This window comes from Salmo salar, unplaced genomic scaffold, assembly GCF_905237065.1.
Source record: "Salmo salar unplaced genomic scaffold, Ssal_v3.1, whole genome shotgun sequence".
NCBI lineage: Eukaryota > Metazoa > Chordata > Actinopteri > Salmoniformes > Salmonidae > Salmo > Salmo salar.
The window spans coordinates 11,864-25,583 of record NW_025549927.1 but is presented as its reverse complement, the minus strand read 5'-3'; the positions used below and the strand labels follow the sequence as shown (position 1 = coordinate 25,583).

At 46.2% G+C, this 13,720-nt stretch overlaps 1 pseudogene; it reads left to right on the top strand.

Moving 5' to 3' along the window:
- LOC106596040 (transcription initiation factor TFIID subunit 2-like) overlaps positions 1-11,665 on the top strand; it is a 53,777-nt pseudogene extending 42,112 nt beyond the window's left edge.
- Positions 11,666-13,720: the final 2,055 nt, after the last annotated feature.

The following is a 13,720-nucleotide window of genomic DNA, read 5'->3' as shown; positions in this document are numbered from 1 at the left end:
TAAATATCCCTCCATCCAGACTGTCACCAGTCAGTCTGTTTTAATCTCTGGGGTGAACACCTTGACCCTAAATATCCCTCCATCCAGACTGTCACCAGTCAGTCTGTTTTAATCTCTGGGGTGAACACCTTGACCCTAAATATCCCTCCATCCAGACTGTCACCAGTCAGTCTGTTTTAATCTCTGGGGTGAACACCTTGACCCTAAATATCCCTCCATCCAGACTGTCACCAGTCAGTCTGTTTTAATCTCTGGGGTGAACACCTTGACCCTAAATATCCCTCCATCCAGACTGAATGGCATCTTTCTCAGTCGTCAGTCTGTTTCACTCTGTGGGCTGTAGCTACTAGCTAGAGAGACAGCATCTCACCTGTAGAAGCAACATGCACACACACACACACACACACACACACACACACACACACACACACACACACACACTCCCTGCTATAAACCTCATAATAAACTGTGTGGTTCCAGCCCTGAATGCTGATTGGCTGACAGCCGTGGTATATCAGAGGTATACCCGTATACCACGGGTAGGACAAAAACATGTATTTACTGCGCTAATTACATTAGTAACCAGTTTATAATAGCAATAAGACACCTCTGGGGTTTGTGTTGTATGGCCTATACACCACGGCTAAGGGCTGTATCCAGGCACTCCGCGATGCGTCGTGCATAAGAAAAACCCTTAGCCGTGGTATTGGCCATATACCACAAACCACAAAGGTGTCTTACTGCTTAATGAATCAACCTCCCAGTCCATGCTGTCCTCAGATAAGGCTCTGGACAGAAGTAGTGCACTAAAGTAATGCCATTTTGGACACATCCTGGGGTTTAACCCTAAATGTTCATCTCCCTCCATCCAGACAGTTTCACTCCGTCTACCGAGAGAGTAGAGAGTTCCTGTTATAGTAGTAACATCACACTGACTCCTACCCAGAGAGTATCCCTTCTTGTTATAGTAGTAACATCACACTGACTCCTACCCAGAGAGTATCCCTTCTTGTTATAGTAGTAACATCACACTGACTCCTACCTAGAGAGTATCCCTTCTTGTTATAGTAGTAACATCACACTGACTCCTACCCAGAGAGTATCCCTTCTTGTTATAGTAGTAACATCACACTGACTCCTACCCAGAGAGTATCCCTTCTTGTTATAGTAGTAACATCACACTGACTCCTACCCAGAGAGTATCCCTTCTTGTTATAGTAGTAACATCACACTGACTCCTACCTAGAGAGTATCCCTTCTTGTTATTGTAGTAACATCACACTGACTCCTACCTAGAGAGTATCCCTTCTTGTTATAGTAGTAACATCACACTGACTCCTACCCAGAGAGTATCCCTTCTTGTTATAGTAGTAACATCACACTGACTCCTACCCAGAGAGTATCCCTTCTTGTTATAGTAGTAACATCACACTGACTCCTACCCAGAGAGTATCCCTTCTTGTTATAGTAGTAACATCACACTGACTCCTATCTAGAGAGTATCCCTTCTTGTTATAGTAGTAACATCACACTGACTCCTACCCAGAGAGTATCCCTTCTTGTTATAGTAGTAACATCACACTGACTCCTATCTAGAGAGTATCCCTTCTTGTTATAGTAGTAACATCACACTGACTCCTACCCAGAGAGTATCCCTTCTTGTTATAGTAGTAACATCACACTGACTCCTACCCAGAGAGTATCCCTTCTTGTTATAGTAGTAACATCACACTGACTCCTACCCAGAGAGTATCCCTTCTTGTTATAGTAGTAACATCACACTGACTCCTGTCTAGAGAGTATCCCTTCTTGTTATAGTAGTAACATCACACTGACTCCTACCCAGAGAGTATCCCTTCTTGTTATAGTAGTAACATCACACTGACTCCTATCTAGAGAGTATCCCTTCTTGTTATAGTAGTAACATCACACTGACTCCTACCCAGAGAGTATCCCTTCTTGTTATAGTAGTAACATCACACTGACTCCTACCCAGAGAGTATCCCTTCTTGTTATAGTAGTAACATCACACTGACTCCTACCCAGAGAGTATCCCTTTCCAACACGCTCTGACTCCCACACACAATCCCTGCTGATGATGAATTATGTTTATAAATCTCACAGCCCTGCCTGCCTACCTGGCTGTCAGGACAGAGGTGTGTGTGTGGTCTGTTTTAACATGCTGTTTATTGCTAGTTGACAGGAGCTCCGTGGAACTGCAGTGGCTGCTCAACATGGTCCAGAATGATCCGGCTCATTACATCAGGTACTGTGTGTGTGTGTGTGTGTGTGTGTGTGTGTGTGTGTGTGTGTGTGTGTGTGTGTGTGTGTGTGTGTGTGTGTGTGTGTGTGTGTGTGTGTGTGTGTGTGTGTGTGTGTGTGTGTGTGTGGGGCTGGCTGCCTAATACATAAAGATGCATCATCGTGTATTTATCTGGCTTCAAAATATGGGGACATTTTGTCTTAAGGCAGCAAGACAACAGGGTAGTTATTTATTTAGTGCTGTGTAAAAACAAGGACTGTTACAGTGAATTTATCAACTGATTAACTCATTTAGACCTGTAGTCTGAGGAAATGTATTGATGATACTTAATGCTCAGCCGTTTGAATCTAAATATATTCATCCTGATTGTTTCCCTTATTAGTGGATATTTTCCATGTCCCAGGAAAGGTGTTATGTGATGGTTTGTCCCAGGAAAGGTGTTATGTGATGGTTTGTCAGGGAAAGGTGTTATGTGACGGTTTGTCCCAGGAAAGGTGTAATGTGACGGTTTGTCCCAGGAAAGGTGTTATGTGACGGTCTGTCCCAGGAAAGGTGTTATGTGACGGTTTGTCCCAGGAAAGGTGTTATGTGATGGTTTGTCCCAGGAAAGGTGTTATGTGATGGTTTGTCCCAGGAAAGGTGTTATGTGACGGTTTGTCCCAGGAAAGGTGTTATGTGATGGTTTGTCCCAGGAAAGGTGTTATGTGATGGTTTGTCAGGGAAAGGTGTTATGTGACGGTTTGTCCCAGGAAAGGTGTTATGTGACGGTCTGTCCCAGGAAAGGTGTTATGTGACAGTTTGTCCCATGTAAGGTGTTATGTGACGGTTTGTCCCAGGAAAGGTGTTATGTGATGGTTTGTCCCAGGAAAGGTGTTATGTGATGGTTTGTCCCAAGAAAGGTGTTATGTGATGGTTTGTCCCAGGAAAGGTGTTATGTTACGGTTTGTCCCAGGAAAGGTGTTATGTGATGGTTTGTCCCAGGAAAGGTGTTATGTGACGGTTTGTCAGGGAAAGGTGTTATGTGACGGTTTGTCCCATGTAAGGTGTTATGTGACGGTTTGTCCCAGGAAAGGTGTTATGTGATGGTTTGTCAGGGAAAGGTGTTATGTGATGGTTTGTCAGGGAAAGGTGTTATGTGACGGTTTGTCGGGGAAAGGTGTTATGTGACGATTTGTCCCAGGAAAGGTGTTATGTGACGATTTGTCCCAGGAAAGGTGTTATGTGACGGTTTGTCCCATGTAAGGTGTTATGTGATGGTGTGTCCCAGGAAAGGTGTTATGTGATGGTGTGTCCCAGGAAAGGTGTTATGTGATGGTGTGTCCCAGGAGAGGTGTTATGTGATGGTGTGTCCCAGGAAAGGTGTTATGTGATGGTTTGTCCCAGGAAATGTGTTATGTGATGGTTTGTCAGGGAAAGGTGTTATGTGATGGTTTGTCCCAGGAAAGGTGTTATGTGATGGTTTGTCAGGGAAAGGTGTTATGTGATGGTTTGTCCCAGGAAATGTGTTATGTGATGGTTTGTCAGGGAAAGGTGTTATGTGATGGTCTGTGGCTGTGAAGTAACAGGATGTTAACCTTTACTTTCTCTCTGTTCGTTCAGACACAAGATTTTAAGCATGCTGGGTAAAAACCCTCCCTTCACCAAAGCAGCCGAGTCTCCTCTCTGCAACGAGGCTCTGGTCGACCAGCTGTGGAAACTCATGAACTCAGGTGAGACCTTAGTACATCTTAAATGGCACCCTATTCCCTATATAGTGCACCACTGTTGACCAGAGCCCTATTGGACCCTATTCCCTATATAGTGCACCACTGTTGACCAGAGCCCTATTGGACCCTATTCCCTATGTAGTGCACTATGTTTGACCAGAGCCCACATAAAGCTTGTTGGGCTCTGGATCAAAAAGGAGTGTACTATGTAGCAAATAGGGTGCCATTTAAGATCAGACATAACTAATCAAACCTGATGAGATGCAGTACAGACAGAGACCCCCAGGCCTGGCTAGTCAAACCCCCAACCTGGGGCTGGTGTGATATCCACTCAGGCCTGGCTAGTCAAACCCCCAACCTGGGGCTGGTGTGATATCCACTCAGGCCTGGCTAGTCAAACCCCCAACCTGGGGCTGGTGTGATATCCACTCAGGCCTGGCTAGTCAAACCCCCAACCTGGGGCTGGTGTGATATCCACTCAGGCCTGGCTAGTCAAACCCCCAACCTGGGGCTGGTGTGATATCCACTCAGGCCTGGCTAGTCAAACCCCCAACCTGGGGCTGGTGTGATATCCACTCCAGGCCTGGCTAGTCAAACCCCCAACCTGGGGCTGGTGTGATATCCACTCAGACCTGGCTAGTCAAACCCCCAACCTGGGGCTGGTGTGATATCCACTCAGGCCTGGCTAGTCAAACCCCCAACCTGGGGCTGGTGTGATATCCACTTAGACCTGGCTAGTCAAACCCCCAACCTGGGGCTGGTGTGATATCCACTCAGGCCTGGCTAGTCAAACCCCCAACCTGGGGCTGGTGTGATATCCACTCAGGCCTGGCTAGTCAAACCCCCAACCTGGGGCTGGTGTGATATCCACTCAGGCCTGGATAGTCAAACCCCCAACCTGGGGCTGGTGTGATATCCACTCAGACCTGGCTAGTCAAACCCCCAACCTGGAGTGATATCCAGCCAGAGACGGAGTTAGTGCCAGAGACAGTTACTGCTCACAAATCAAATCCATGTGTGTAATTAGCTAACCTCAACAGTCATTTATCAATGTTTGTGATGGTAAGAGTTGCACAACTGTCTAATTTGATGTTTGCACTTTAACCTCATAGTCTCGTAGTCATTGTATCATTTCAAATCCAAAGTGCTGGAATACAGAGCTAAAACCAGAATATGTGTCACTGGCCCAATACTTTTGGACGTCCCTGTATTACATTATGTCCATGGTCCTAACTTCAACTGTCAGTCTGACCCATTATTACATTACAATAACAAACTATGAGCAAATGTTCAGCATCACATTACATGGACATCCCCCAGCAGGCTTATATAAACCTTGTTTCAAAAGATGCCAAACGTTGTGAAATGTCTTTTCAAAGAGAGAGACGTTTTCTCTTAACAGTCGTAAAACATCTGTTTCTCTCCCAGGGAAGAGAAGGATCACGTTTTATCATGTTTCTAGGTTTGTCCATGTCTTGAGGGATATAGGGACCTGCTGGGACGGGCCTCAATAGGGTTGTGTCCCAAATGGCATCCAATCTCCAAATATATAGTGTGCTACTTATGACCAGGCCTCTGTGTAGTGCAGTATACAGAGAATGGGGTGTATTTTGGGATGTAGACCATGTCTTGGGGGGGGGCTCCTGGCTACAGTTCTAATGAGGTCAAACACAGCTGAGAGCCTCGGAGAACACTAACCTGCTCAAACACGGTCTGTCAGGAGGGGCCTGGAAACGCAGAGCTGGTGGGTGTTGTCTCAGACAGACAGACAGACAGTGTGGCCAATGGACTTATTATGTGTTGTTGCATCAAACCAGTTAGAGCTGTAAACTGCGCTCTTCCCAACAGAAATCTGTTATTTGAAAGACTTCCGTAACGTTTGGAAGAATAAGCACCTTTTTGAAACAAGGTGGATATTTTACTGGACTGCTGGGGGGTTGTAGATGTGATCTGAGGAGGTGGAACACTTGTTCTGTTATTGTAGTGTACTATTTCATATGTTTTGAATGTACTTCTATGCTCTGAGGTTGGTTGTGACTGTTGGCAGTGGAACGTCGTTCTCGTTGCCAACCCAGTTTATGACTCGCAGTAATAAACTGTTGATAATCTGCCGTTTGTGTTATTATTCCCAGCACCATAACGTCAGTGATTACATTCACACCACTGTTATTATCACCTGGCTTGGAAAACAACTGAGGATCTGTTATGTTCAATTTAAACCAGTTAATACCAGTTAATCTCTATTTTATCAGATGTTATGTACATGATAACACAAACTATGACTGGAAACTGAATAAGCTACTGTAGTTTTGTGCATAATGTGCATTTCTAGTTTTCTCAAAGCTTTTCTAAGACAAAATAAGACCCTATTCCTAAACCGCTTCCTGGGTTTTTATGGATTTAACTTGACACGGTATCAGTGATTCCATTCATACCAATGGATTTAACTTGACATGGTATCAGTGATTCCATTCATACCAATGGATTTAACTTGACATGGTATCAGTGATTCCATTCATACCAATGGTATTACTATCATTGGCTTGGGTTAGAAAACAATAGTGAAACTTTACAATGATCTGAACATTACTTTTGTCCAGCTGTAAAGTTGAATGTGTAAAGTTGAATGAAGCTGTAAAGTTGAATGTGTAAAGTTGAATGAAGCTGAATGAAGCTGTAAAGTTGAATGTGTAAAGTTGAATTAAGCTGTAAAGTTGAATGTGTAAAGTTGAATGAAGCTGTAAAGTTGAATGTGTAAAGTTGAATGAAGCTGTAAAGTTGAATGTGTAAAGTTGAATGAAGCTGTAAAGTTGAATGTGTAAAGTTGAATGTGTAAAGTTGAATGAAGCTGAATGAAGCTGTAAAGTTGAATGTGTAAAGTTGAATGAAGCTGAATGAAGCTGTAAAGTTGAATGTGTAAAGTTGAATGAAGCTGTAAAGTTGAATGTGTAAAGTTGAATGAAGCTGAATGAAGCTGTAAAGTTGAATGTGTAAAGTTGAATGAAGCTGAATGAAGCTGTAAAGTTGAATGTGTAAAGTTGAATGAAGCTGTAAAGTTGAATGTGTAAAGTTGAATGAAGCTGAATGAAGCTGTAAAGTTGAATGTGTAAAGTTGAATGAAGCTGTAAAGTTGAATGTGTAAAGTTGAATGAAGCTGAATGAAGCTGTAAAGTTGAATGTGTAAAGTTGAATGAAGCTGTAAAGTTGAATGTGTAAAGTTGAATGAAGCTGAATGAAGCTGTAAAGTTGAATGTGTTCAGACCCTGCCATGTCACTGTTCCCCCAGGTACGTCTCATGACTGGCGTTTACGGTGTGACGCGGTGAATCTGTACTACACTCTGTTTGGTCTGACTCGTCCCTCCTGCCTGCCCCTGCCCGAGCTGGGCCTGGTACTCAACCTCAAGGAGAAGAAGGCTGTCCTCAACCCCACTATCAAGCCTGAACAGGGACCAGACACCACAGAGATGACTGGCAACACCATGGGCGTTCATATCCCTGTCATGGGCTTCACTAGCAGTGTAACAAGAAAAAAGAAATACTCATGATTTAACCTTTTTAATATAATAATATATTTTAGTGGGGACTTGGGCCTTATCTTATTAAATCTTCACCTAAAATCTTTTCCGTCAACCTCATCTGAGTTTTGTTATAGCATAATTTCCCTTTCTCCCCCTCCATCTCTTCCCTCTGTCCCTCTCTCTCCCCCTCCCCTCTCTAGCTGGATGAGGGCCTGATCACCATGGAGACAGTGTCCAGTGTGTCTATGTCCAGTGGTGTGGCCCCGCCCCCTCAGGGTCTGAAGAGGAAGTTGGACAGTGTAGTTGGCCCGCTGGGCTCGTCCCCACCGGAGCCAGGCCAGGTACTGCAGGAAGAGGACACCAGTAAAAAATTCAAGATCAGAGTAAGGATCTCGAGCGCCGTGGGGAGACGCTTTTACTTGTCTGGGCTTTCACTACAGGCTTTACCCAATAATGTGTGTGTGTGTGTCCATGTGTTAGTATGTGTGTGTGAACCATTTCAGGCTCCCCTGAGGACTGAAGCAGCGCCACTGTGGACTCTGTGTCTGGATTAATCTACCTCTTTCCTTTAAACTGATACAGTCGGAACTGGCGCAGTCTACAGTCCAACTGGCGCGGTCTACAGTCGGGACTGGCGCGGTCGACGGTCGGGACTGGCGCGGTCGACGGTCGGGACTGACGCGGTCCCATTGCTGATCGTATTTGACTTGACGTGAATCACTGTGATTGCTCAATCTTGTGATGGTGTTGAATGATGATGATGTTTCAGTTCAACACCGTGGAGGAAGATCAGATCAGATGGTTATGACTGATGATGATGATGATGATGTTTCAGTTCAACACCGTGGAGGAAGATCAGATCAGATGGTTATGACTGATGATGATGATGATGATGATGTTTCAGTTCAACTCCATGGAGGAAGATCAGATCAGATGGTTATGACTGATGATGATGTTTCAGTTCAACACCGTGGAGGAAGATCAGATCAGATGGTTATGACTGATGATGATGATGATGATGATGTTTCAGTTCAACACCATGGAGGAAGATCAGATCAGATGGTTATGACTGATGATGATGATGATGATGTTTTCAGTTCAACACCATGGAGGAAGATCAGATCAGATGGTTATGACTGATGATGATGATGATGATGTTTCAGTTCAACACCATGGAGGAAGATCAGATCAGATGGTTATGACTGATGATGATGATGATGTTTCAGTTCAACACCATGGAGGAAGATCAGATCAGATGGTTATGACTGATGATGATGATGATGATGTTTCAGTTCAACACCATGGAGGAAGATCAGATCAGATGGTTATGACTGATGATGATGATGATGATGTTTCAGTTCAACACCATGGAGGAAGATCAGATCAGATGGTTATGACTGATGATGATGATGATGATGTTGTTTCAGTTCAACACCATGGAGGAAGATGAGATTGACATGGAGAGTCCCCATGACAGCCAGGCGTTCATCCACCACCACCTCAACATCCTGGAGAGGCCATCCACACCAGGTCAGCATCCCGTCAAACATCCTGCACTTATCATACTGCTTCACAACTGGGCTTCATTCATGCTTTCAGACAATCTAGTCCTTCTTTTGAAGAACATGATGCACTTCTAGCTGATTGGTATTCAGTACATTAAATCTGTCTCTTCCTGTCTCCTCTCTCCCCTCGTCAGGTAAGGAACCTCCAGCCGTGGACCAGGCCGTCCTCTCCCTGCCTGTCACCCCCTTACCTTCTTCCTTCAGCAAAGAGTCCACCTCTTCCTCCAAACACAGCGGTGACCACCACCATCACCACCACCACCACGAGCACAAGAAGAAGAAGAAGAAGAAGCACAAACATAAACACAAACACAAACATGAGAGTAAAGACAAGGAGAGGGACTCCCATGCCTTCAGTAACAGCCCTGCTAGTGGACGCTCCGTGAGGTCTCCATCCATGTCTGACTAGAACACAGCTCTGTCTCCTGGTTGGTCCTTCAGTAACAGCCCTGCTAGTGGACGCTCCGTGAGGTCTCCATCCATGTCTGACTAGAACACAGCTCTGTCTCCTGGTTGGTCCTTCAGTAACAGCCCTGCTAGTGGACGCTCCGTGAGGTCTCCATCCATGTCTGACTAGAACACAGCTCTGTCTCCTGGTTGGTCCTTCAGTAACAGCCCTGCTAGTGGACGCTCCGTGAGGTCTCCATCCATGTCTGACTAGAACACAGCTCTGTCTCCTGGTTGGTCCTTCAGTAACAGCCCTGCTAGTGGACGCTCCGTGAGGTCTCCATCCATGTCTGACTAGAACACAGCTCTGTCTCCTGGTTGGTCCTTCAGTAACAGCCCTGCTAGTGGACGCTCCGTGAGGTCTCCATCCATGTCTGACTAGAACACAGCTCTGTCTCCTGGTTGGTCCTTCAGTAACAGCCCTGCTAGTGGACGCTCCGTGAGGTCTCCATCCATGTCTGACTAGAACACAGCTCTGTCTCCTGGTTGGTCCTTCAGTAACAGCCCTGCTAGTGGACGCTCCGTGAGGTCTCCATCCATGTCTGACTAGAACACAGCTCTGTCTCCTGGTTGGTCCTTCAGTAACAGCCCTGCTAGTGGACGCTCCGTGAGGTCTCCATCCATGTCTGACTAGAACACAGCTCTGTCTCCTGGTTGGTCCTTCAGTAACAGCCCTGCTAGTGGACGCTCCGTGAGGTCTCCATCCATGTCTGACTAGAACACAGCTCTGTCTCCTGGTTGGTCCTTCAGTAACAGCCCTGCTAGTGGACGCTCCGTGAGGTCTCCATCCATGTCTGACTAGAACACAGCTCTGTCTCCTGGTTGGTCCTTCAGTAACAGCCCTGCTAGTGGACGCTCCGTGAGGTCTCCATCCATGTCTGACTAGAACACAGCTCTGTCTCCTGGTTGGTCCTTCAGTAACAGCCCTGCTAGTGGACGCTCCGTGAGGTCTCCATCCATGTCTGACTAGAACACAGCGCTGCCGCCTGGTTGGTCCAGAGCTATGAAACACAATATTATCTGCAAGAGAGACTGAGCTGTGAAACATCACCCTCAAGACTAGACTCCAACTGTCAGTGGTTCAACTCCTCTGAATAGACCTTACTGGTTTGCTACATGTCAACTAGCCTGGAATCCATACTAAATATGTTTCACTGTTTAAATCGGAGCTATGTTTAGTTTGGATTTGGAAAGTGGAGCAATATCCAGTGTGGATTCCCGGCTGGCCTTGCAGTCAATGTGGGGGGGGGGGTGTAGCCTAACCGACATTCTGTGACGTCTTCATTAACCACACTGAGAGGCAGACCTGTGGGCCTCTCCAGAAGGGAGCCCTTTGGTTTTAAAAGCATCCCAGTCTCCAATCACCTTAACCACACTCAGACACACCCACCACACACACACTTCTGGCTGTGCCTGTCTGTCTCCTACCATCATCAACAACATGTTCAGTTAGTGGCTGTCCTCACAAGTCTTTCCCTGTGTTTTATTATGTTGCCCTGGACACAGGGAATTACAGGTTTACTTTAACCCTGCAATTAAACTAAGAGGGGAAATTACACTCTCATTCAGAGATCCGATCAATTCAAAGGTGGTAGAATCAAGAATGAGATGTTTCTAAACGTTTAGGATGTAGAATTTATAGCAAAATAAAAATTATAATATAAATAATTAGGCTGACCTGCAGTAGACCATGACTGTTTAGCGTTCTAAACCGCACCCTATTCGTTATATAGTACACTCCGTTTGACCAGGGCCCATACGGCTCTGGTGAAAAGTAGTGCATTTTATTGGGAATAGGGTGCCATTTTGGATGTAGCATGACTAATAGCCTAATTGCTGCCCTGTATGACATGACCATAGTGAAGAGTCATTGGGTTGTTCTATACCTGTTTCTACCCATGCATGTTTTAACTGTTTGTTTTTACTGTTAAGTCATTAGATTGTGTTCTCCTTGTCCCTCACCCAATCAGTAACTAGATTGTGGGTGGTCTCCTTGTCCCTGACCCAATCGGTAACTAGATTGTGTTCTCCTTGTCCCTGACCCAATCAGTAACTGTTCTTTATATTCATTATGTACTGTAGTTGTGTTGGAACCTTTTCTTCTAGGTAGGACAGGACTACATTATCATGAAGATGTTGGAAAATAAAGCTTCTGATGTCAAGAATGTGTGTTTTTATATCCTGGAACTTTTCTTCAATAACGCTCAATATATAATAGTAATTACGCTTTGAAATTTTGTATATGAAGAATGTAGTAACCAAGAGCATAACCTTTGAATAATTGCACCCACCACAAAAGGCAGATGGACATTTATCAGAGGAGAATGTAGATAGGATCTGGCTGTGTACCTGTGGTCTTCAGTATCCTTGTTCTACCCTTACAACTTCCTCACTGCCGGCCCAGTAACAGCTTCCTCACTGCCGGCCCAGTAACAGCTTCCTCACTGCCGGCCCAGTAACAGCTTCCTCACTGCCGGCCCAGTGACAGCTTCCTCACTGCCGGCCCAGTGACGACTACCTCACTGCCGGCCCAGTGACGACTACCTCACTGGGCGACTACCTCACTGCCGGCCCAGTGACAACTTCCTCACTGCCGGCCCAGTGACAACTTCCTCACTGCCGGCCCAGTGACAGCTTCCTCACTGCCGGCCCAGTGACAGCTTCCTCACTGCCGGCCCAGTGACAGCTTCCTCACTGCCGGCCCAGTGACGACTACCTCACTGGGCGACTACCTCACTGCCGGCCCAGTGACGACTACCTCACTGCCGGCCCAGTGACGACTTCCTCACTGCCGGCCCAGTGACGACTTCCTCACTGCCGGCCCAGTGACGACTTCCTCACTGCCGGCCCAGTGACGACTTCCTCACTGCCGGCCCAGTGACGACTTCCTCACTGCCGGCCCAGTGACGACTTCCTCACTGCCGGCCCAGTGACGACTTCCTCACTGCCGGCCCAGTGACGACTTCTTCACTGCCGGCCCAGTGACGACTTCCTCACTGCCGGCCCAGTGACGACTACCTCACTGCCGGCCCAGTGACGACTTCCTCACTGCCGGCCCAGTGACGACTTCCTCACTGCCGGCCCAGTGACGACTTCCTCACTGCCGGCCCAGTGACGACTTCCTCACTGCCGGCCCAGTAACATCTTTCAGTGCTCTGGTTCTTGACCTAATCTCCTCATGTCCCTATTGCTGAGTTTCTTGTCATGTTTGCTCCGTTTCCATTTGAACTCGGTAATCATATTGCCAGATTGAACATAATCTACTCTATGGAATGTTCCTATATCTGCAACAATATACATTTTTATATTTGTTTTATTGTTTCCCTCATCAAACCCTGGATGGCAAAACAATCATATGTATTGGCAACAAACCAATGGCGCTCCAGTCCACCACTGACTGCCTAATCCTGTGGTCTGTCCTGGAGGCAGAAAGCACCAGGGTTAGTTAGGGGAAAAACTCAGTCCAGGGTTAGTTAGGGAAAAACTCAGTCCAGTGTTAGAACCAGGGTTAGTTAGGGTATAACTCACTCCAGGGTTAGTTAGGGTATAACTCACTCCAGGGTTAGTTAGGGTATAACTCACACCAGGGTTAGTTAGGGTATAACTCACTCCAGGGTTAGTTAGGGTATAACTCACACCAGGGTTAGTTAGGGTGTAACTCACTCCAGGGTTAGTTAGGGTGTAACTCACACCAGGGTATAACTCACACCAGGGTTAGTCAGGGTATAACTCACACCAGGGTATAACTCACACCAGGGTTAGTTAGGGTATAACTCACACCAGGGTTGGTTAGGGTATAACTCACACCAGGGTTAGTTAGGGTGTAACTCACACCAGGGTTAGTTAGGGTATAACTCACTCCAGGGTTAGTTAGGGTGTAACTCACACCAGGGTTAGTTAGGGTGTAACTCACACCAGGGTTAGTTAGGGTGTAACTCACACCAGGGTTAGTTAGGGTATAACTCACACCAGGGTTAGTTAGGGTATAACTCACACCAGGGTTAGTTAGGGTATAACTCACACCAGGGTTAGTTAGGGTATAACTCACACCAGGGTTAGTTAGGGTATAACTCACACCAGGGTTATTCAGGGTATAACTCACACCAGGGTATAACTCACTCCAGGGTTAGTTAGGGTATAACTCACACCAGGGTATAACTCACTCCAGGGTTAGTTAGGGTATAACTCACACCAGGGTATAACTCACTCCAGGGTTAGTT